At 49.1% G+C, this 22,428-nt stretch overlaps 1 protein-coding gene across 1 annotated transcript in view; it reads right to left on the reverse strand.

The window, feature by feature from the left end:
• SIN3A (SIN3 transcription regulator family member A) overlaps positions 1-7,370 on the reverse strand; it is a 69,830-nt gene extending 62,460 nt beyond the window's left edge. Inside the window, exon 1 of the mRNA XM_065412777.1 lies at positions 7,342-7,370. The gene's annotated coding sequence lies outside the window, so the exon portion shown is untranslated. The remainder of the gene's footprint in view (positions 1-7,341) is intronic.
• Between the last annotated feature and the right edge of the window lie 15,058 nt (positions 7,371-22,428).

The raw sequence follows: 22,428 nt of genomic DNA on the forward strand, positions 1-22,428 counted from the left end.
GAAATGCAACGCCCCCATAAGCGAAGAGTACAGGGGAGGAGGCTGTGTACAATCCACCCAGGACCGGCACGAACGGAGAAGGGGAGTGGGAGGAGCTAACTGTGTGCAGTCTACGGGGAAGGCGGCGTCCCAGAGGCGGAGCCTGTGTGCAATGCCAGCATTGACGGACGGGCGCGGGGGAGGAGGCTGGGTGCCACCCTCCCAGCACCGGGGTGAGAGCAGAAGGGGAGAGGGAGGAGCCTGCGTGGAACGCATCCAGTACCGAAATGAAAGGGGTGTCCCAGGGACGGGGGCGGGGCCCGTGTGCAATGCACTCGGTACCGGAGGATGGACTCCGGTAAGGGAACGACGGGGGTGGGCTGAGTGCGATGCAGCCCGCGGGCTCTCGAAGTACGGCATATACTCCACGCACTCAGTTCTTAGGGGAAGGGAGTTTGACGCGGAAAGGGAGGCGGGCCCATATCCGCTGCACCGACTCCCTGGGCAAGGGGGCGGCTACATGTGCAATGCGAGCGATCCGAAGCGAAGGAAACGGCTCGGGAAGCTCATCTCCGCTAATCCAGAGCCCGGGAAGACAACCCGACCGGCACGGAGGGTGGAGTCGGCTACTTCTGCGCTACGCTCGCCGGGGGAGGGGGCTCCCTGTACGTTCTGCACCTGGGGAGGGGGGGGCTGCCTGTGTCCAGCGCACGCGAGGGCCCGCTGTAGGGAACCGCCCGCTCGCCGGGGCAGGGAACCCCCGGGGAGACGCAACATGGGAGGCTGCTCTCCCTCCCCTCCCCCGGTGGCGCCCGAAGCGCGCGGGCCACCGGCGCGAGTCCCCGCCCCATACGGAGAGCGAGAAGGGAAAGGAGTGACCCGCCCCCCGCGGCGCCCGGCGGGACTGTCACACCGCCCGACCCCTCGGCGCTCACCTCAAAGCCGCCCCTGTGCCCAGGGGGATCGCGCCCCGCCGGTGGCTGTCCGGGCCCCTTCTCCTCACGCGGGGGTGGCCCTCGGGCCCCTCCTCTCGCCACTGGCGGGGTCGGCGGCGGCTGCTCCCGCCCCGGCTCTGGCAGCTACTCGAGAGGGACGGTCCCTGGCGGTGTCGGGCTGTGGGAGGGCGCCCCGGCGGCTGCTCCGGGCGGGGTGGGGGGGGTCCTCGGGCCCCTCCTCCTCCTCCCAGCGGGGGCGGCGGCTGTTCAGCTCGGGCAGTGGAGGGGGTGAGGGGCGGCTGGGCCTGGGCGGATACGAGGGATGGTCGGCTCCGGTGAGGGGGGGGTAAAATGGAGTAACCGTCTCTCGGCGGCGGCCGAGCGCTGCCCGCTTCTCTGTTCCCCGGGAAATCCCGCCCCTCCCCGGCCCGGGGGGAGACCCCCGCGCTTCCATTGGGTACATTGCCTGCCACTCACCGCCTCTCCCAATCACAACGCAGTGCCCACCCCCATCTCCCGCCCCTATTGGACACAACCCCCAGGAAGGGGATGTGAAGGGGGGGACCGAGGAAAAATGTCCGTATAGGAAACAAGCCCCGCCCAGTCCCTCCTCCACTCCCCTCTCATTGAATGCCGCCTACAGGAACCGGTCAACGATTGGATTAGGTGGACGTCGGTCAAACCTAGACTCCCCCTATCTCAGGCTCCGCCCCCGGCCACTAGGAAGCTCCGCCCCCTCTCTAGGGAGCCCTTTTGTGGAATGTTTACATCTGCAAGTGGATCCAGATTCGTGCCCCTGCAAATCCACCCACAATCTCGGGGGCAGCAGCTACTCCCTTGGGTTCACTGCATGCCCTGTACCTGCACCCATGTTGCTTTAGAGGGTGGCCCCAGCACGTGTACTAACACTGTACAATGCACGGGTGCAACAAGCTGCTGCAGCACGGGCGCCAGTTCTGTCCAACTCTACACGCTGCAGCGGCGCTACGCCCAGTATCGTTAACGCACGATGCATGGGTACAACAAGATTCAGCCGCACGGCCAGTAGCCCAGTTTAATACACGCAGGCACCAAACTTCAGCAGCTATGCGCTCGCTCTAGTAATGCATTAATGCAACAAGTTGCATGAGGTCAATCATACTACCCAGCTTCAAGATTATCTGTGAGGTATTATTCCGCTTGCATACAATTTAAACTGGGATGAAACCTCTTGGATACTGCCCTCGAGGAAGCAAGGTAATTAGTTTCCTTCTACTCCTATCAACCCTGTTTGAAACTTGCAGCAACTTTACAGGAAGTAACAAGTGAAACCATACACCAAAACAGGCACTATTTAAGAACACCTTTTTTAAACAACACCAAAGCTGTACGTGGTGGTCGCATCGCATTAACCCACGAACCCTGGATTTGGAATCCAGCCTCAAAGAACTACGGGTCACCTATTGAGCAATTTGAGCACATTTTGGATCAGAGCTACTCCAAACGGAAGCAGATGGGGAAGGTAGATTTCTATTCCAATATAAAATTCAGGTATGTTTTTACCCTCACATGGAAGAAAAAGGTGCCATAGGATTAAACAGTTGTCATTTTCCCTCTAGTCCGAAAGCTTTTTCCTCAAAGTTTCTGCGAGGAAGCATTAAGTTTGTCTCAAAGGACAAACAGGCCCATAAGGCAAACAAACAACAACAAAAAATAAAGCGTGCATTTATTTATAAAATAGCACTCTGAAGTTGCATGACCCCATCGCTAAATAACTGCGATGGAAATCCAAGTCTTAGATCACTTTTAGCCACCACAGTGACTTTGCTTTATTAATTCCACACAGGAATTAATGTATTTCCATCACCGCTGACTTCTGGAGCACTGACCAACTGCCCTGGAGGCTTCTCCACGCCAGGAACATGTACAGTTCTCATCCTCAATACTTCCTTCCTACAGAAGTCAGTGACACAGTGTATCCATTCAATACAAGCCCAATGTATCCAAAGGAGAGGAGGATAGTCAAAATAAATCCCTAGCAGTGTAAATCACAATGAATTCTTGGCATTTAATAACTGTCACCATGCAGACAACAAATGAAAGATACCTTCTGGTGGTACCCTAATGAAACTGTATTCTTATTGCCTCCCACCTCCCAAAGGCCAATACCATTACACACACTTTCTATTCCAAGCCTTAAAACTGTCCAGAAACCTTATTTGGAAGTATATTTTGTACCTCAGATACAGTCAAGAGTACACAGAGAAAAGACACCTCCCTGACTAGAAGAGCCTACTGTAATAGGCATGGGACAATCAAGGCAAAGAAGCACACAGGTCTTAAACATATGGATGATGCTATTTTAAAGATTTGGCTCTATACCTCTGCTGTGTGTTGCCCACACAACTCCTTTCTCTCCCCTGGTGTAAAAAGGGACGATATCTGGATCACTTGGAGATTGTCCCTCACCTTCCACTTATAACCCTACTAATTATAGTACTGGGTGGCGGGATGCTGCCTGTTGCTGCAGTTTCAAACAAGCGACTTTCTGATTCATATGTCGAGGCATGATAGTAATTAAAATAAAAAGGTGAGCAGGTTATGCATCGCCCAGCCAGCTCAGAAATCCTCAAGTGCCAGCACCCCTAGCTCACACGTTCTCTTTAGTGCATGTACACACACAAACAGTGAGAGCTACTATTAAACCCTCTTTAGCTTCCTCCAGCAGACACGCCTCCAGCTAGCTCGCAGCAGCTTTGGAGCAGACGTGCAGGCTTTAGTTTTAAAATATCTTCCAACATGACTGAACTTGTAGTTCTGAATTAAGAGAGAGACTTCAATGAGGCTTCACATCTTTTTAGGAGTCTGAGCCTAGTAAAAGCAGTGAGGGAAGGAATCGATTTCTCTGCATTGGACTGTCTCACCATTCCGAGCGAGTCACTCGTACCAAAAAACTGGGGTGATTTACTCCTTTGCCTTGCCCCCTTAGTGCCTGGAATAACCTGATACCCCTTTTTCTACGTGTTAACTCTGTCCCTGAAAGCATACGAGCGGTTAAGACTCCACCCCTACTGTAAAGCAAAGCACGACATCACTAGGGTAAAACAGGGTTTAAGGGAAAATCCACGTACTGTACTGCAGATTACACACAATTTCCACGTTTCAGGACATAGAAGTACATGGTAGTAAAGACAAGCAACACGCACGCAGAGCTCCCTCTCTCTGTGCTCCTCGCTGACTACACAGTACAGGATTTGTAGCTAACCGTAGGGCAGATACATTGTGCGATCCACAGCCAAAGAGCTTTACAGCCCCCTAAACTGAAATCAACCCAGCAGTCTGCTTGTGACAGAAACTCATTTATCCAGGGACTGGGGGGAATCACAGCAAGGGAGGAGCTGGTACACGGTCAAGACACGAAGGGGGGGAGGACACATTGACAAAATATTTGGAGAAAGCCATCCTCTTTCCCATACGCTGACCTGAGGAGGGCTGGGGCCGGTGTGCCAAACTTTGGGCTACACTCTTTACCTTCAGGATAGATCTCAGAGAAGGGGAAAAGTACAAATATGCCTCCACGGGGCAGTCCAAACGTTCTGGCGCCAGGCTGGACTTGGAAGGAGCGAAAAGAAATTGGGAAAAGGTGGGGGAGTTTCTCTCATTACCAACCCCCCCCCCGCCCGTCAAAAAACCCGAAACCAAGCTCGATGTATGTTGCTCCTCGCTCTTAACCTCATTTTTTCACCTCATGGGCGTACTATGCGGCGGGGGGGGGGGGGGGGGAGAGACCCACAAGCGGGTGAGCTGTAGTATTGCAGGTACCCAGCCAGGTAGATTCCGTGCAGTCTCCGAGTTAAATCTCCGGAGTGAACCAAGGCTGGATTTCTGCTGTCTCCCGCTCAAAAAAACAAAACAAAACACAACAACAACAACAACAACAAACAAAAAACGTGCGACACGGGGGAGGAAACAGGACCGCCAAGTGCTTTTGCTGCCAAGCAATATAAGACCAGAGAGCAAAGCTAGGATGACTCTCCCGCCTCCTCTCCCTCCCCGGAAGCTGGAAGAGAAGGGGGCTGGCCTGTGACTCTAACGCGGTGCGGGAGAGAGCTCCCTCCGAAAATGTCCTAAGCAGTCACCCCTGCCTTTGCCCGGTGGGGGGGAGGGATTGTATTACGAAAGAGGCACCCTGGCAGGTGGTCCCCTGCCCCAGCGGGAGGGCTTATCGAGGGTGGGGGGATTGCCTCTCTCTATCCCTTTGCCGGAAAGATCTGACTGATCTCTGGGCGAATCCTTTTGTCCCTAAGTCCCACCCAGCATTGACCGCGCAGCTTCACTTCCGGGATGGCTGCGCCCCACGTGGGGCGGATCTATTACACGTGGGGGGGGACGATGGGGGAAGTCACCGGACCTGCCTTCTCCCGCTCCCCCATTCTCCCTCCCTTGGAGGCAGAAGGGGGCGGATCAATGCTTTCATTTCTACCAATCAGCTCCAAGGAGAGGAAAACTTCTCTCCTCCTTCTTCCCGACCGAATTAGGGAGTCCTTTACCATTTGGGGCGGGAGACCAACCTGAAATACAGTCAGGTCTTCTGATAGGCGGGGCGATTTGGAAACCCTAACCAATAAAGCACAAGGGGTGGGGCTAATTCTTCTACCCAAGAAGAAGGCCTAATCCCGCCCTATGACTACATAGCGAGGAAGGGGGCGGGGGAGGGGGAGGACTGAGTGTGTGTACTGCGTATTCACTCAGTCAGCCTTATGCAGTAGGCACTACGGACAGGTTACGCTGCTTCCATAGCTGAGGTTGCAAACAGCAGTATCCCTCCAGCACGAAAGGGGGAAAACGACTCAGGCTGGCAAGATTCTGGAGTGGATTCCCCCGGTGGGGTCTCCCCTAGGCTGGAGAGAGAGGACAGGCAGAATCCCTTCCGCCCTCCCCCAATCCACGCCTTGTAAATTGTAACGTGAACCCTCCTTCGCTTTCCAGCCCGCTGCTCCCGCCCCCTCCCAGAACCCAGCCTTGCCGGCGGCGCGCGGCCTCACTTTGCTAGCGCTCTAATGAGCGCAAGGAAGCCCCTTTCGTCCCTCGGGCAGCGAGTCCAGCAGGCAGAGGGCCAGCCCGTCACGGTAGCTAACTCCATGCAGCTCAGTCCAACACCCTAAACCCTCGTCCCTGGCTCCCGCAACTGATGGACGCCCCCTCTGCAGTGTTTCCTTTCCCCGGGTCAGAACCATGCCAACTCGACCCCTCCGTCCCCGACCTTCACAGTTCCTTTGCTTCTTTAAACTATTTTGAGCCGCTCTGCAAGAAAGCTGCAAGGACCACCGGCTTGCGGGAGAAAAGGGGCCAGCGGGGGTAGCCCAACCCCGGGGCTGTCCATCTTTCCCTCCCACCGGCATAGGAGGCGGGGTGGAGACTAGAGATGCAACTCCATGTTTGCCAAGGGAATCCGGTTCAATCAGTTGGGAGATGAGAGCTCGATGGATCGAGAGCAAGAGGAAGGCGGCTGCTCCGGTTTGGGTCGCAAAGTGGGCTCAGTGCACGGCAGGTAGCAAGCGTTCGGTAACAGAACGTTCGCGCGTCAACAGGGGTTTGGCGCTGGAACGTTCACCGGTGCCTGGCTACTTTGCGTTCGGAAATGGAACGCGACGGCGGCTGCTAGAGGCCCCGCTCCATTCAGCGGGGCTCCGGCGAGGATTGTTTTGGTGTGAATTTAAAAATAACAATCACACAGCTGCCGGTTTAGGGAGAGAGAGAGGAAACTAGAGCTGCAGTTCGCGCCCCCCTTCTGGCAGCTGCCTCTTGGCAGATCCATTCACACGCCTCCCCCCAACAAGTTTCACGTAAAGAAGCACAAATCTACGGGTTCCGATTCCGCCCTCTCTGCTAGTAAGACATCCGGCCTTGGGATTTGTAAACTAGATCCACGCTCCGGCAACGCCTGCAAAGCCCTGCACCGAGCCGAGCTGCAAAAGCCACCCCCGCACCCCAAAATCTACTTAATAAACTCCTAAACCTCCTCTCGGGACCTTGACCCGCAGCGCAGCTGTGTTTTTGCCAAGCAAAATAAGGGGCGGGGGAAGTGAAGTGTCCCTGCTCCTCCTCCTCTCCCCCAAACTGCATGGATCCCAGCGCGATGTTAAACAAACACCACCAGCACGCATATCACCCGGCCAAATGCCTGCTCTTCCTCGGATCTCCGTGCAGGGACGGGGAGGGAGAGCGAGGGTAAAGCAAAACTCGGGGAAAAACTGCTTTTAATGTCTCCCCTCTTCCTCAACGGATCCGACTGCTCAGTCCCCCTCCCACCCTGATTAACAGCAGCTCCGCCTACCACCCCCTTTCTCTCCTGGTTCTGGCCCGATTTGAGACGGGTGACCTTAAACCCCCCCTCCCCCAAACGCCCAAAATATTGGGGACTAAATTGAAAGCAGCTGTTACATACCCTCAAAGCCCAGGCGAGGAGTCCTGAATGGATGGGAACGCCCCCCAAACGGGATTGGCCTCTAGCTGAAACTCGTCACTTAAATCCCACCCATCAGAGGAGGGAAGGCTGGATCCAAACCTGCAACCCAGGACACGCCCTCCCATCTTCCCCAAAACACGTAGGGCAGGGCTTTGTGCAAAAGTGGAGTTAGGCGGCTGATCAGCCATTTATGTACATCAAACTCACGCCTGCACGTCGGGGACTGAAGTGAGCTCTCACAGGCTGGGGCTTGCGTTAGCTTCGGTTTCCATCTGTCTAGTTGCACTTGAAGCACTTTCTGAACCTATCTGTTACAGTGTTAGGAGCACAAAAGCAAAGTTATGCTGAACGCCACAGAGCCAGTCCTAGGGCCATGGGAGCGATGCGGTTGTGCTAAGATGCCCCCCTTGGCAGCCCAACTCCAGGCAGGGAACACAGCAGCAGCACCGTAAGTGATTCTTTTCTAATAATAATAATAATTAACACTGTGCCTTGTCCTGGCAGCTTCCATCCAACCATTAACTCCTGTAGCACCATCATCCTGCTTGTATAGCGTCTTCTCTCTAAGGATCTCAGGACAGTTTACAAACATGCAAGATTAACCCTTGCAACAGGTTTGGGAGGTAGGTATTACCCCCATAGCATAGGCAGGAAAACTGAGGCACAGAGATTAAGTGATTTGCCTGAGGGCTGTGGTAGACTGGGGAGTAGAACTGATCTCCTGAGTCTCAGTCCTCTACTTTAAGCTGTTATACCAGCCACACACACTTTAGCAAACAGAGAACATCTAATGGGCGAGAAGGGCAAGACCCTTGTCGGGTGGACCGAGAGCACAGGAACCTCTTTTGAAAGAGCAGTAGGAGCCATTTAGAGAAGGGGTGAGTGCCAGGAAGGATCACTCTCTCCCCACTATTGTATGTAAATGTGTAGGAATTCTTATTTTTTGTATTATTGTAGCACCTAGCAGCCCTAGTCATAGACCAGGACCCCATTGTGCTAGGTGCTGTACAAACCCAGAACAAAAAGATGGGCCCTGTCCCGAAGACCTTACAATCCGTATATAAGACAAGAGACAACAGATGGATACAGGCAGATGGGGGGAGAACAGGGAAACAATGACATACGACTAGCCCTGAACACCAGTAGACACTTGGATCCTGGGACCTGATGCTCTGTTCTTATAATCTAAGGGAAAATCTGGGTGGGATTGAATTATCGCAATTAATCACACTGTTAAACAATAATAGAATACCATTTATTTAAATATTTTTGGATGTTTTCTACATTTTCAAATATATTGATTTCAATTACAACACAGACTACAAAGTGTACAGTGCTCACTTTATATTTATTTTTGATTACAAATATTTGCACTGTAGAAAACAAAAGAAATAGTATTTTCAATTCATCTCATACAAGTACTGTAGTGCAGTCTCTTTATCATGAAAGTTGAAATTACAAATGTCAAATTACATGCAAAAAAATAACTGTATTAAAAAATAAAACAATGTAAAACTTTAGAGCCTACAAGTCCACTCAGTCCTAGTTCAGCCAATCACTCAGACAAACAAGTTTGGTTTCATTTGCAGGAGATAATGCTCCCTGCTTCTTGCTTACAATGTCACCTGAAAGTGAGAACAGGCGTTCGCGTGGCACTTTTGTAACTGGCGTCGCAAGATATTTACATGCCAGATGTGCGAAAGATTCATATGTCCCTTCATGCTTCAACCACCATTCCAAAGGATATGCATCCATGCTGATGATGGGTTCTGCTTGATAACGATCCAAAGCAGAGCGAACCGATACATATTCATTTTCATCATCTGAGTCAGATGCCACCAGCAGAAGGTTGATTTTCTTTTTTGGTGGTTCGGGTTCTGTAGTTTCCGCATTGGAGTGTTGCTCTTTTAAGACTTCTGAAAGCATGCTCCACACCTCGTCCCTCTCAGATTTTGGATGGCACTTCAGATTCTTAAACCTTGGGTCAAGTGCTGTAGCTATTTTTAGAAATCTCACATTGGTACCTTCTTTGCATTTTGTCAAAATCTGCAGTGACAGTGTTCGTAAATCAAACAACATGTGCTGGGTCATCATCCGAGACTGCTATAACATGAAATATATGGCAGAATGCAGATAAAACAGAGCAGGGGACATACAATTCTCCCCCAAGGAGTTCAGTCACAAATTTAATTAACACACTGTTTTTTTAACGAACATCATCAGCATGTCCTCTGGAATGGTGGCCGAAGCATGAAGGGGCATATGAATGTTTAGCATATCTGGCATGTAAATACCTTGCAACGCCGGCTATAAAAGTGCCATGCAAACTCCTGTTCTCACTTTCAGGTGACATTGTAAATAAGAAGCAGGCAGCAGTATCTCCCGTAAATGTAAACAAACTTGATTGTCTTAGCGATTGGCTGAACAAGAAGTAGGACTGAGTAGACTTGTAGGCTCTAAAGTTTACACTGTTTTGTTTTTGAGTGCAGTTATGTAACAACAAAAAAATCTACATTTGTAAGTTACACTTTCACGATAGAGATTGCACTACAGTACTTGTATGAGGTGAATTGAAAAATACTATTTCTTTTGTTTATCATTTTTACAGTTATTATTTTTTATTACAAATATTTTCAAGTGAGCACTGTACACTTTGGATTCTGTGTTGTAATAGAAATCAATATATTTGAAAATGTAGAAAAACATCCAAAATATTTAATACATTTCAATTGGTATTCTATTAACAGTGCGATTAACCGCAATTAATTTTTTTAATTGTAGTTAATTTGATTTAATCACGTGAGTTAACTGCGATTAATCGACAGCCATAGTAATATCTTTTATTAGACCAACTTCTGTTGGTGAGACAGACCAAGCTTTTGGAAGCTTGAAAGCTTGTCTCTCTCACCCCCAGAAGTTGGTTCACTAAAAGATATTACCTCACCCACCTTGTCTTTCTAACATCCTGGGACTGACATGGCTACAACAACACTGCATACAAGTATTTACATTGAATGAGAAAGATCATCTATCATAATCCTAATGTGACAGCTCACCTATGCGGTTGAAGCCACATCACCATTCACTGGTAAACAGCAGGTCTACTCAGGTAGGACGATTCCTAAGAGAGATTCAAGTACATTTCAATGGCTCTAAGCAATGGGTAAGTGGCCTGCCTGACCCATTACAAAACTGCAACCTGGTTTTCTGCACCTATGCTACCACCAGTAACTGCAAGTTTAGATCAGGCACATTAGTGGTGAAAAACAAGCAAATCTCCAGACCTGTCAGTATCCAGTCAAAGTTTGCACTTACACTATTGGTTCCACTGGTGTAGAAAAATGGGCAATGATCTAAGTGTAAATGGGTCTGTAGTTCACTTAGGGCTTGATCCTGTGTGATGCTGAGTACTCTTAGATCCCATTTACTTCAATGGGAATTGAGGGTGCTTGGCACCTCCAGGAGTTCAGCACCTTACAGGATGAAGCCCTTAAGTGGCATACCTGGTGGTACCTGTAAACTAGTTGACACGTGTGAGTTAGCATCTGCTAATGTGAATCTATCCTTAGCCAGTCGTTTGTTCATTTCACATTGTTCTCCTGCTCTGGTTTTTTTTTAAGTTTTGGAACATTCCTTGTTTGTAAAGTAAGATAATAAAAGGGAATCTCTCTCAGCACAATGTGCTGCTTTGAAACACAGCCAGGACATCTGACTTCTAATGCCCAGGTTCTGACACAAGGAACGTGGCACTAATGTCTGAAACTAATTCAGTTTCTCCATCTGTAACATCGGACAATAATTCTTACTATCTCACAAGGGTGTAGGGCAGGGGTTCTCAAACTTTTGTATTGGTGACCCCTTTCACACAGCAAGCCTATGAGTGCGACCCCCCTGATAAATTAAAAACATATTTTTTATATTTAACACTATTATAAATGCTGGAGGTGAAGCGGGGTTGGGGGTGGAGGCTGACAGCTCGCAACCCCCCCAAGTAATAACCTTGTGACCCCCTGAGGGGTCACGACCCCCAGTTTGAGAACCCCTGCTGTAGGGAGTGTTAATGAATTACCAGTTAAAGTGCTTTGAAGATGAGAAGCACATCTGTGCTAATGAATTATTATTAGAGCTGTGTGTATACAGACAAAACTCAGTGGTCTGGATCCTGCAGTAAATTTTGCAGAGGTAGACCACATGAAGTTTGTTGCAAGATCAGGGCCAAAGTTTGTATCCAATAGCTGCAGACATTTTCATACCTTTTTGGGTTTGCTTTGTTCAAACATTACCTCGATTGTAAGCAATTGGGGCAGAGACCATCTCTTTATTCTGTGTTTGTACAGCATCTAGTGCAGGTGGTCTTGGTCCCTGAGTAGGGCTCCTGAGAACGACATATGATATTAATAATAGGGTATATAATCAAGATTTATCAGCACAAGCACTCATGGAAACTCTGTCTCAAGATCGCATGTTCAAACAGTCACCAAAAGAAAAAGTACGAATGACTTTCTGCAAGCGTTTGCAGATCAGAAGAGTTGAATTCAATCAGAGAACAGAAACATGACCATGTGACTAATGTGACCAATTGCTCCAAGGCAATGCATCAGAAATTTAAATAGCAAGTAACTCAGCAAACAAAATGAATTGAATAATTTTGCACAGCAGGTACATTTAAGACATTTGTGGCCACGTCTACCCTACAGAGCCTTTGCCGGCATAGCCTCCTAGTGTAGACACAGTGTACATCAATCAAAGGAGTTTTTCTGCCAGTGTAGCAACACTACCTCTCCGCACACCATTAGCAGTCTCCTTCTGCAGCATAGATGCGTCTCCACTGAGGGTTTTGTTGGCATACCTGTCTCCGCGGGGGAGTATTTTTTTACATCCCTGATTAATATAGTTATGCCAGGATAAGTTTTAAGTGTAGACCAGACCTGTGACTTTTTCAAGTGTTCCACGTACAGGAAAAAGGCAAAATTAATCAAGCCATGGGGGAAATTTTTCAACAACACAAATAGAAACTCCCTTTTTTGCCTTTGCAAATCCTCTTCTAACTGGTTAGTTAAGAATTACTTGTTCAGCTCTAATTACTGTTATGATCTTGGATAGTCAGAACAGTTGCTCACTTGGAATTTTTATATTTTCATCACCTCGGGGTGACCAGATCTAGTTTTATGGGGCTGTGCCAGGGACCCAGACAGTTAAACTAGGAGCTTGACCTGGTTTTAGTGTAATGAGATAGGTAAGTGATCAGCCAGCCAACTACCTCCATTCAGAAGAAACTCCTGCCTCCTTTCTTCCCCCTCCACATTCTGGGCCATGAGTTGTCTCTGTGTTTGGGCGAGTAGTTCATCACGTGCCTGTCTCCCTCTGATGGAAGTCTGAGTGGAGCAGTGCCCAGGAATTCTAAGGCAATAGGGCTGAACTTGCCCTCTTAAAAATGTGTGTGAAGTTTTTGCACCTGCAATGATTTGCAGTAGTTAATGATGACTGGTATCATTGCAGGCAAAAGTCAGCCAGTTGGATTCATAGTTAGCCATAATGCCCAAGTTTTGCACTGGCTATTTATTTGCAAGGGTAAAACAAACAACAACAAAAATGCAAGCAGCTAGTTTGGAGACACACATTGCAATGGTTAACAAGGAGGCTATGCCACGTGGATGTTTTTCTAAAAGACATGCTGTAGGAATTATTTTGGAGAAATTCTCTGGCCTGTGTGAGACAGGAGGTCAGACTAAATCACAGTGGTCCCATCTGGCCTTGGAGTCTATGAATCTATAAACCTACCACCACAGTAAGAACAACACTCACAACATTGACACCCCATCAATACAAGAACTGAGCCAGAAAAACCCTGAAACCAACCAAGTAAGTAAGCACTGTGTTTATTGTAAAAGGGGAAAGGAGCCAGAGACTCAAAGAAATCCACTAGGGACTTTGCTATTGTTGATTGATTTTACATGGAAGGTGCTCAGATAGTATGGTGCTGGGCAACAGTATAGCTCCTTAGAGATAGATCCTTAAAGAGCATGTAGTGCCACGTGGGATACTGCAAATCCTGGGACACTGTAGTTGTGTGACTGAGATGTGCCAGCCTTTCCAATGACTTACTGCCTTGTATGCTACTCTGAGGCGCACACAATTCCATTGGAGGCTGACAGTGTGCCACCCAGCCGCACCACAGAGGCAGCAGCTGGGCCACAAGTTTCTGTAAATGGGACCTGCAAAGGATTTATTTTTATTGGATTTGTGCCTGTTTTTTGCTTCTTTAGGACGGATAAAGGCGGCCTGAAAGGCGTGTGCACCTGAAAGCCGGCTTTTTCCCCACTCCTGTTGTTTATGTCTTAGAAAATCAGGACTGCCCCATCTGGACTCCCCTGGTTTTGCTGGAGGTCTTATTGCGAGTGCTGATACTTTAATGGAAAGGGCAAAAGTGTTGAATCTTGAACCAAAGGCTTAGCTTACCCAAACTGGCTAATCAGTCATTGAAGTTAAATAGGTGCAATAAATACAAAAGGAAGCGGCGGGACTAGCTCTCCCTTCCCCTCTCAGTTACTCAGCTTTCACTATCTTGACACTTGGGATGTCACCACTTTGCTGGCTCTCCATTCATCCTGGCCTCCCAGGTTAGGCAGCACCGGAATTGTTAAGGTAAAGACCAAGCTGGGAAAAGCCCTCCGGCCTCTCTTTGATACATCATGTGCACAATCCCAATTAATTTTCCTTCCCGGCTTACCTCCAAGGGAGGGGAGATGCCTGGTCAGTTGGGACGAATAGCTGGGGGCACCTTGGCTGGCAGAAAGGCTAATTAGGGATTAGCAGAGCCCCCCGTTTTGTTAGACAGCTTGTTATGAACCATTTCTTCCTTCCCCCTTCCATCTGTTAAACCCTCCCACACTGCCCAGCTCCCTCAGACATGCCCTCCTCTGCTAGTGGATTGCCAAACCCTGCATGTGCTCCTAGTGCCATGTGCCCTTCCCCACACTCAGATGCCACACTCCCTAGAACAAGCCCCTCCCCCACCCCAAATTCATCTCCCTCTTCCTCCCAGCTGCTAAACCCTTCCCTGGCCCTCCTAGAATAAGGTATTGTTAGAGGCCCAAATTATCCCACCAGCTCCCTACACCCCTCCTACCAGCTACGCTCCACAGTGATGTGAGAGAGCTTCCAGTTTTCTTCCCTAAAAATAGGGTCTACCTAGGCTAGCCAATTAAAAAGATTCTACTGTGCCAGGATCAGCTGAGACCACGCCTATTCTTTGCACCAGCCTCCTGGGTAACTCAAATTGACAAAATTTAAAACCAGATGCTTAAATGCAAATCCATCTCTGATCAACAATAAGTCAAGGAGCAGCGGGACTTTGAGGGCCTGATTCTCGGTTAACGTATTCCTCCGCTTGGGGAAGGCCTGTGACAGGGTGAACTCACCCTGCACCGGACGGGGAAGAGTTAACTCTTCACTGTGGGTAGAGGAAGCCACGCCCCCACATCCCTACCGGGCATGCTCCACGTGTAGCAGTAGTATAAGAGGGGCAGCCCGGCTCAGTCTGGGCCAGGGGTTCTCAAACTGGGGATCGGGACCCCTCAAGGGGTCACAAGGCTATTACATGGGGGGTCGCGAGCTGTCAGCCTCCACCCCAAACCCTGCTTTGCCTCCAACATTTATAATGGTGTTAAATATATAAAAATGTGTTTTTAATTTATAAGGGGGGGTCATACTCAGAAGCTTGCTGTGTGAAAGGAGTCACCAGTACAAAAGTTTGAGAACCACTGGTCTGGGCTGACTGCCGGAGAGGAAGGATGCTCCTTGCTGGCTCCTGTCCAGGAACCACTGGAGCCCTGGACCGCGGCTGGAAGCCAGAGGCGCCGAGACCCACACGGACACCCCGCTACCTGTGGACACCCCAGGGAGGTCCGAGCTACAGGGAGTTGCACCGACCGAAGAACCCAGAGACCCTGAAGATGCACAGATCACAGACTGGAGTGACAAGGTGGGAAATAGCCCAGGGGGGACAAGCTGTTGTTCTGAGGCCCATCAGCATGTTGTGGTCAGATCCCCACTAACCCAGTGGCAGACTCACTTGCCACTGCAAGGGCCCTGGGCTGGGACCCCAGTGGAGCAGGGATGACCCACCCCCCAAGTGGCCGCTTGACCATACAGCCCCGCTTGGAGGGCAACTTTATTGATTCTGGTTGCTAGGCCATACAGCCGCGCCCAGAAGGTGACCCTATTGGCTCCAGCCACTGGACTGGAGGGCAACTTTATGGACTCTGGCCATTAGAGGGGTATCTCCATCGACTTGGGCAGCTAGACCTGACTGCCGGCAAACCCAGTGGATGATTAATGACTCTGGTCATTAGGCCTTACTGCCCTGTTGACCCAGGGTATCTCTATTGACTTTGGCCATTGGGCCTTACTGCCTTGCAAACCCCGGGGTACTCCTATGGACTCTGGCCGCTAGGCCTTGGTGCCCGGCAGAGAAGGGCTATCCTCCCCTTTCCGCCCCCAGACATGGGTCATGTGACTATTGCCCTGTGGAGCAAGGCGATTCCATAGACTCCAGCCAGTGGGACTTAAAGCCCTGCAGATCAGGGCATCTCTAAGGACTCCTGCCCTTAGGTCTCACAGCTTGGAGACCAAGGGCAGCTTGAAGGATGGGGTGAACTCACCCTGCACTGAACGGGGTCTCCCCCACCCTGTCACAGGGCCAGCGTTAACTTTAAATCCCCTTGGCACTCCTTATAATCTAGGGTCGTGCAAGACCCTGCCATGACAGAATATATCCCTGTATTCACACCCTACACACTATTGTAATATCTTCGTACAAAGTATGCCTTGTAAGGTATCATTTAAAATAATAAACTTTATTCCGTTAAAGGAATAACAAACATAATATATTTGTACTGTCCAGGAGAGGGCTAGGCACTGCAGAACATACATTCTGGGGGAAGATCTGGGATGGGGGGTGGTGCTGGGGTCATCCTGCAGCATAACAAAGGCTGGTGAGAGCCAAGGTGTGGCTGGGTGGCTGCAGCACACACAGACATAGCTGGGATTGACTTCCATTCTGGAGGTTGTTTGTGAACAGTCCAGGTTAGAGGCTACAGCAGCAAGGCAGTGTAAAAGGGCACCCTAGGTTACAGGGCACGGGTGACACAACTACTCATTAGTCTGGATTGTGCCCCGGTATGTCACACCCAAATAGCCCCTCCACTACAGTAAGTTAGAGCAGCCTTGAGGCTGCTCTAACTTACACACTACTTGCCAATGTCCCCTATGGGCCGAAGGAAGCAGAGAATGACTGTAGGGCAGTGCACTTTGGCCAGGCCCCTGAAGCACCCATGATGTGTTCCCTGCACCAGAGGACTGAGAGCAGGGCCAATGTACAGCCCTTGCGCCAGCTCTGCATGGGCTGGGGATGCTCCATGCACAACTGGTGTTCTCAGGGGGCTGGTTACACCCACTTTACAGTGCTTTGTGCTTCCAGAGTGGGGTAAACTTAGAGCAGCTGAGAAACAGTGTGTGTGAGTGAGACATCTGACTATTCTAGGTACATTTCTGGGGTGACGATATCCCTAAATCAGAAAAAGATAAAGGTTTATGGGGGGTGGTGGTGGGGGGGGGCTTTTGTGCTGCTTTATAGTATATTAAAATATCTGAAAGGGGAATTATTTTTTAAGGTTCCCCCACCCAGAAACACCAAGACTGTCAGGTCTTGTCTAGTCTTCCCTGTTTTGCTCAAGGTGTCTCCAGTGCTTTAACTGGGCTGAAAAAAGTCTGTCCGGGGGATGGGATCTATCATAATCTGGGAACAGCAGCTTTGGTGAAACAGTGCTTAAAAAGCACACACTTCAGTGACCTGGCTTGACTTTTTTTTTTTTTTTTTTTTCCTGTTTATGCCTTCCCCGCACACACACATTTTAAGCACTGGATTTCCCTCTGAGGGCCCAGAAATGTGGATTGGGATCCCTCTCTGCTCTTACCTGCAGGGGTAGAGGTGTCAAGTCTCCACCATGAGAGCTTTCCTTCCAGTTGTTGGTAGGCATCAGGTGACAAAGAAAGAGGCGTGATGTTTGAAGGTGCTGAGTACCCACAATTTCCATTGAGTTCAGTTAGAGTGGTGGGTGCTCAGCACCTCTGAAAATCAGGCCCAAGGAGTAAACACGACTTCCTCCTCCAGGTCAGTTTCATTTAGTTCTCATCCAGAGAGAAATTCCAGGAAAAATAAAATCTGAATTTCTTCTGTTTTTGTTTGTTTGTTTGTTTTTTAAAAAGCAGAAAAATAATGCAGGCCTCTTCATTCAACACAATGAAGCAAAAAAAAAAAAAAAAAGTCACACCCCCACGTCACCTTTAAGGAGAAATTATGTCACCTTCCCCTCTCTAAGATTCCCCCTTCATCTCAGTGTTGGTAAAGTCTGCAGACGGACATGCAATTATCAGACAAAAAACTGGAGTCTCTACATTTAAGGATCAATGAACACATCAGAAGGCCCCATGAGGAACTAACAAAACATGAGTAATTAGGACAGAAGGATCAGGAACTGTCTCCAGGAAAATTAGTTTCATTGCAAGACCTGGAGGCTTAAATTACAGTGATAGTTTGAAGGTTCTCCAGTAAGGCTGGTAAATATAGAGTATATTCATATAACAGGTTTGATCTCACTCCCACACGTTGACTTCAGTAAAAGAAAGGGCAGTCCTGAAATGCTAAATAAAATAAAATATGCCTTGTGGCAATTCAATATTAAGGTGAAGAAAGTAAGCACTCCAAACTCAGGATATTTCAAAACACGCAGAACTTAATTCTGCTGTCTTGTGCGAACTCTATGTTGTACAGTATCTGTTAATAACAAGTTTCAGAGTAGCAGCCGTGTTAGTCTGTATCCGCAAAAATAACAGGAGTACTTGTGGCACCTTAGAGACTAACAAATTTTGTTAGTCTCTAAGGTGCCACAAGTACTCCTTTTGTTAATAACAACTAAGACATGAAGCTGTACACATTGCAAGGAATAGAGGGATGAAAAATAACGTCTCTATTCTCAGCAGTGTGGCTGAGGTCATGTTACGAGCTCATCCCTAACTTTTGGAATTTCCTAAATTTGGCTTACTCTGTTGTTCAACCTTGACTGGGCATTAGCACATCCTTTGGATCAATTTCCCCACTGTTTTTAATTAAAAAAAAAAAGTTAGAATAGTTCTGCTTTCAGAGTTTACAAGCTTCTAAATTCATTTATTGTCAGCTTGCTGCTTTCTTGAACTCAGCCATTCCTGATGTAGGCCTCTCAAGACCAGCCCACCTTGGCTGTGAACAGATAGCATCCCTGGACCAGATTCTCAGCTTCACCCTGAAGAGAGCCACCTTTCCACTCCCTCAGTCCCAGGGCAGCCAGGGGCCAAACTGGCCCTTGGTGTGATTTAGCGCAGCCAATGTCAGGCTGTCCCACAGGCGTGGCTGCCCCAGCCAGGGACCACTAGAGAGCTGTGTTCTACCCTATATCCAACACACTGAGATTCCTCTGCCTCTCTGGTATGACCACTACATGGAGAGAGGGATGAATGGGGGTACAGAGCTATGCTGGCTCTGCACTGGGCAGGACTGTCCGAGCAGGGAGAGGAGACAGAGTAATTGGCCCTGTGCTTCTGAGGTCTCCTCTAAAGACCCACACCCGGTAATCTGCATAAGAAAAATGACTTTGCTAATAACAGATGGCAAATCTTCTGCCAATAGCTGGGGTCCATCCTCTCCCATCAAGTCCTCTAGACAGGTTCCCAACGTGCATATATCTGAAAAGAGGAAGAGACATTGATCATTGCTAAGCAAATTCAGTTGATCACATTTATCAGCTGAGCAAAAGCTGTATAACACGCCAAATCATCCCTTCCATAATCCTTTTATTGGTCTCCTCTGAGCAATAAAAACCCATAACCATGAGCAGAATGGTGATTATTAAAATGAGAAGCAGCGTGGTCTATTGGATAGGGCACTAGACTGAGATTCAAGACACCTGGGTTAGGGTGACCAGATATCCCAATTTTATAAGGAGAGTCCTGATATTTGGGGCTTTGTCTTATAGAGGTGTCTATTACCCCCCACACCCTCTGTCCCGATTTTTCACACTTGTTGTGTGTTCACCCTAACCTGGGTTCTGTTCCTGGTTCTTGTCTGTTTGGACTATAAAGGAATCTCACACTATGCGCTTGTACTGCACCTCCTAGCACAACGGAGCTCGGATCTTGGCATTACCACAGTGCAAACAACAACTAAACAAGGTTTTGTCTTAAGAGTAAATGCAAAACATTGCCGGAGGAAATGTCCAATCCAATGTTTTTAAATTTAGTTCTTAATGACAATTGTCTTTTCTTGGCTTGTGTTTAATGAGCAATATCCAGGGAAATGCACTCTGTTCAGAGCCCTTGAGAAAGAATTATTACTACCGCTAATTATTTTGCAACCAAAGGTTTACTAGGCCCTGGAACAGAACAGAGAACATTGCTTTCAGACAGAGGCTGAGGATGGTTTCCAAAGCCATGTGAGGGAGTTAGGAGCCAGCGCCCATCAGATTTCCAGGGGATCTGGCTCCTTTGAGAATCCCAGTGGAAAATCCAGTCCATGTTTGACAAAACAAGGATCTGCGCCTGATCCAACAGGACTCAGGGCTGGTTAGTACCTGCCAGTATCAGGGTCTTCGTAGGCTCAGTCTGTGACCCTGGATGCTCAGAAAGAGTTCCACTTTAGTTTTAAATATAGCAGCAAAAAGAATGAGTCCCCTTGTCAGGGGTTCTCCTTCAGCCCAATGCTATTCCAGTACATCCTGCTTGCTGAGCTGGGCTTGATACAGAGGGGCCTGGCATGGAGGAGAAGAGGGGAAGGAGTCCTTCCCCTAGGCCTTGGAGTGGCAGGCTGGTGCTACCACGGTCCTGATTCCTAGCTCTCCACATAACAGCAGATCCATCAGCCCTGCCAACGCTCTTCCTCTGATCTGCCTCCAAGCCCCGCTGTGCAAGAGTGGGCCGGGAGCTTCTTTGGACCTGGGCTGCAGGGCGTGTGGCCTCCTCCAGTGTTTCTCACCCTGTGCTGTGGAGCCACATTGTTCGTACTAGATCTGGGGCTCTACACAGCCACGCAGCAAGGGCCAGTATTCACGGCGCCCGCATGTGACGAACGTGGAGCTTCCCCATCCTTGTTCCCAGCCAACCTCCTATGCCTTACACTGCCTCTTTAAATGCAACTCCCGAGAGAGGGGTCTGAAAGGGGGCTTCTCAGGAACTTGCTGTTGCCTTCAGCAGTCTCTAGGAGCCTTAGGCCAGCGGCCTCCAAAGCACAGACGTGGTAATCAGGGCTCACCTGCAATCAGGAGCTGTACATAGCTCTGGTACATCTGCCCCAAGTGGCCAGCTTAATCAGGAGGGGGGCTGCAAAGTGAAGTTTGAGGATGGAAAGGAACAACTTCTAGAGCCACTTGAGCTGGCAGGTGCATCTAGCACGTCATCTAGCCCAAACCCTCCTGGCAGGGTCAATTTTATTGTCCCTAAACCAGCTGTAATAACGAGGCATCTGGTCTGATCTCCAGGGTCAGCGATTCCACAGCCTCCCTGGACAGCTCGTTACATCACTGAGCTATCCTCCCCGTTAGACCATTTTGTTCTCTTTAATATTAAGCTTCATTCCCCCATGCTGCCCCTGAAGCTCATTGCTGCTTGTTCTGCCCTGTTGACTAATGAGAATAATTGGCCCCTCTCCTCGTTAGAACATCCCTTTATGTAGCTGTAGACAATTATTGAATTTCCCTTCTGTCGTCTAGACTCTAGGCTGAGCCTGCTCAGTTCTCATCACCTCTCCCACAGGGGCCAGTTTCCAAATCTCTAGCCATTCCTGCTGATCACCTCTGACTCTCTGTCCAATTTGTCTGTCTTTTTCCAGATGTGGTGCCTAACAAATGCTGAACAGAATACTCCAGTGGAGGCCTGATCAGCGCTCAATAGAGCTGATTATCTTGCTTATTTGACACATGACTATTAAATCAACCCAATGTAGCATTTGCTTTTTATGCAGCCGTATTGCATTGTGGGGTCATTCTGTTTATCATTCTCCCTCCTCCCTAGATCCTATGCTGTGTAAGTTCTTAGACCATGCTCATTACCGCAGTATGTGAGCACCTTCCAGTAGAGAATTACGTAATGTGAGTACCTCTGCTGTGCATGCAGTGGAGTGTCTGGTTGCAGTAGGTTAATTTTTGCTTTTCTTTTCATTTAAATACACGTGTTGCTGTGTATTTATGGTAGAGAAGGCAAGGCCAAGGAAATGTATTTAGCACTGAGTGGAAGGTGATGAGGTTTGGGATGGTCCTTAGTTCCTGGGGGAGTTTGTTCTACAGTCTTGGCCAGGCCCTGACAAAAGTTCTCTCTCCTCACAGAGGAGCTTTGTTGAGAGTCCCATTGTGCCAGAGAAGCACAGTTGTCACCCCCTGTCTTGGTCCCTGAGCTTTAGGCTGTCTTAGATGCCCAGGGCCCATGAAGAGCCTTAATGATAAGGACTGTGACCTTGATTTGATATTCTGTGGGACACCGGTGTAGAGAGCAGAGGCCAGGTTTAACATGCCCATAGCAGCTCGTATTGCCGAGGAGACCTAGTGCAGCAGTCGGTAATAGTACGAGTTTCCAAAGTGCTGCAGGCTTCGTGCCCAAGTACATCGCATGGCTGTAGTCCGGCCACGAGGAGACAATGGAGTGAATAACTGAGACCAGGTCATCAGCTGACAGAGTGGGACAGAATCTCCTAGCCTGCTGGAGATGGCAGAGAGCGTTATCTGTGGAGACTGCAATGCGAGAGCTTAGCATCAGCAAGAAATCCAGAGCACTCCCACCACACTGGACAAAACTGAGCAACTGTGGATCATTTCAACCAAAGGGGATGGGAGTGCGGCTGCTAACTCTTCAAAGTGCTTTCTCCTTTGCCCACCAGCACCACCTGTCTTGCATGGCTTCAGCTTCAGCCAGCGGTTCTTCAGATCCTTCTCTGCGGTGCTGCTGCCATGTCAGGATCTCCCGTCACCATTCCCTCCCATGTGG

This window comes from Emys orbicularis, chromosome 10 (assembly GCF_028017835.1).
Source record: "Emys orbicularis isolate rEmyOrb1 chromosome 10, rEmyOrb1.hap1, whole genome shotgun sequence".
NCBI classification, from domain to species: domain Eukaryota; kingdom Metazoa; phylum Chordata; order Testudines; family Emydidae; genus Emys; species Emys orbicularis.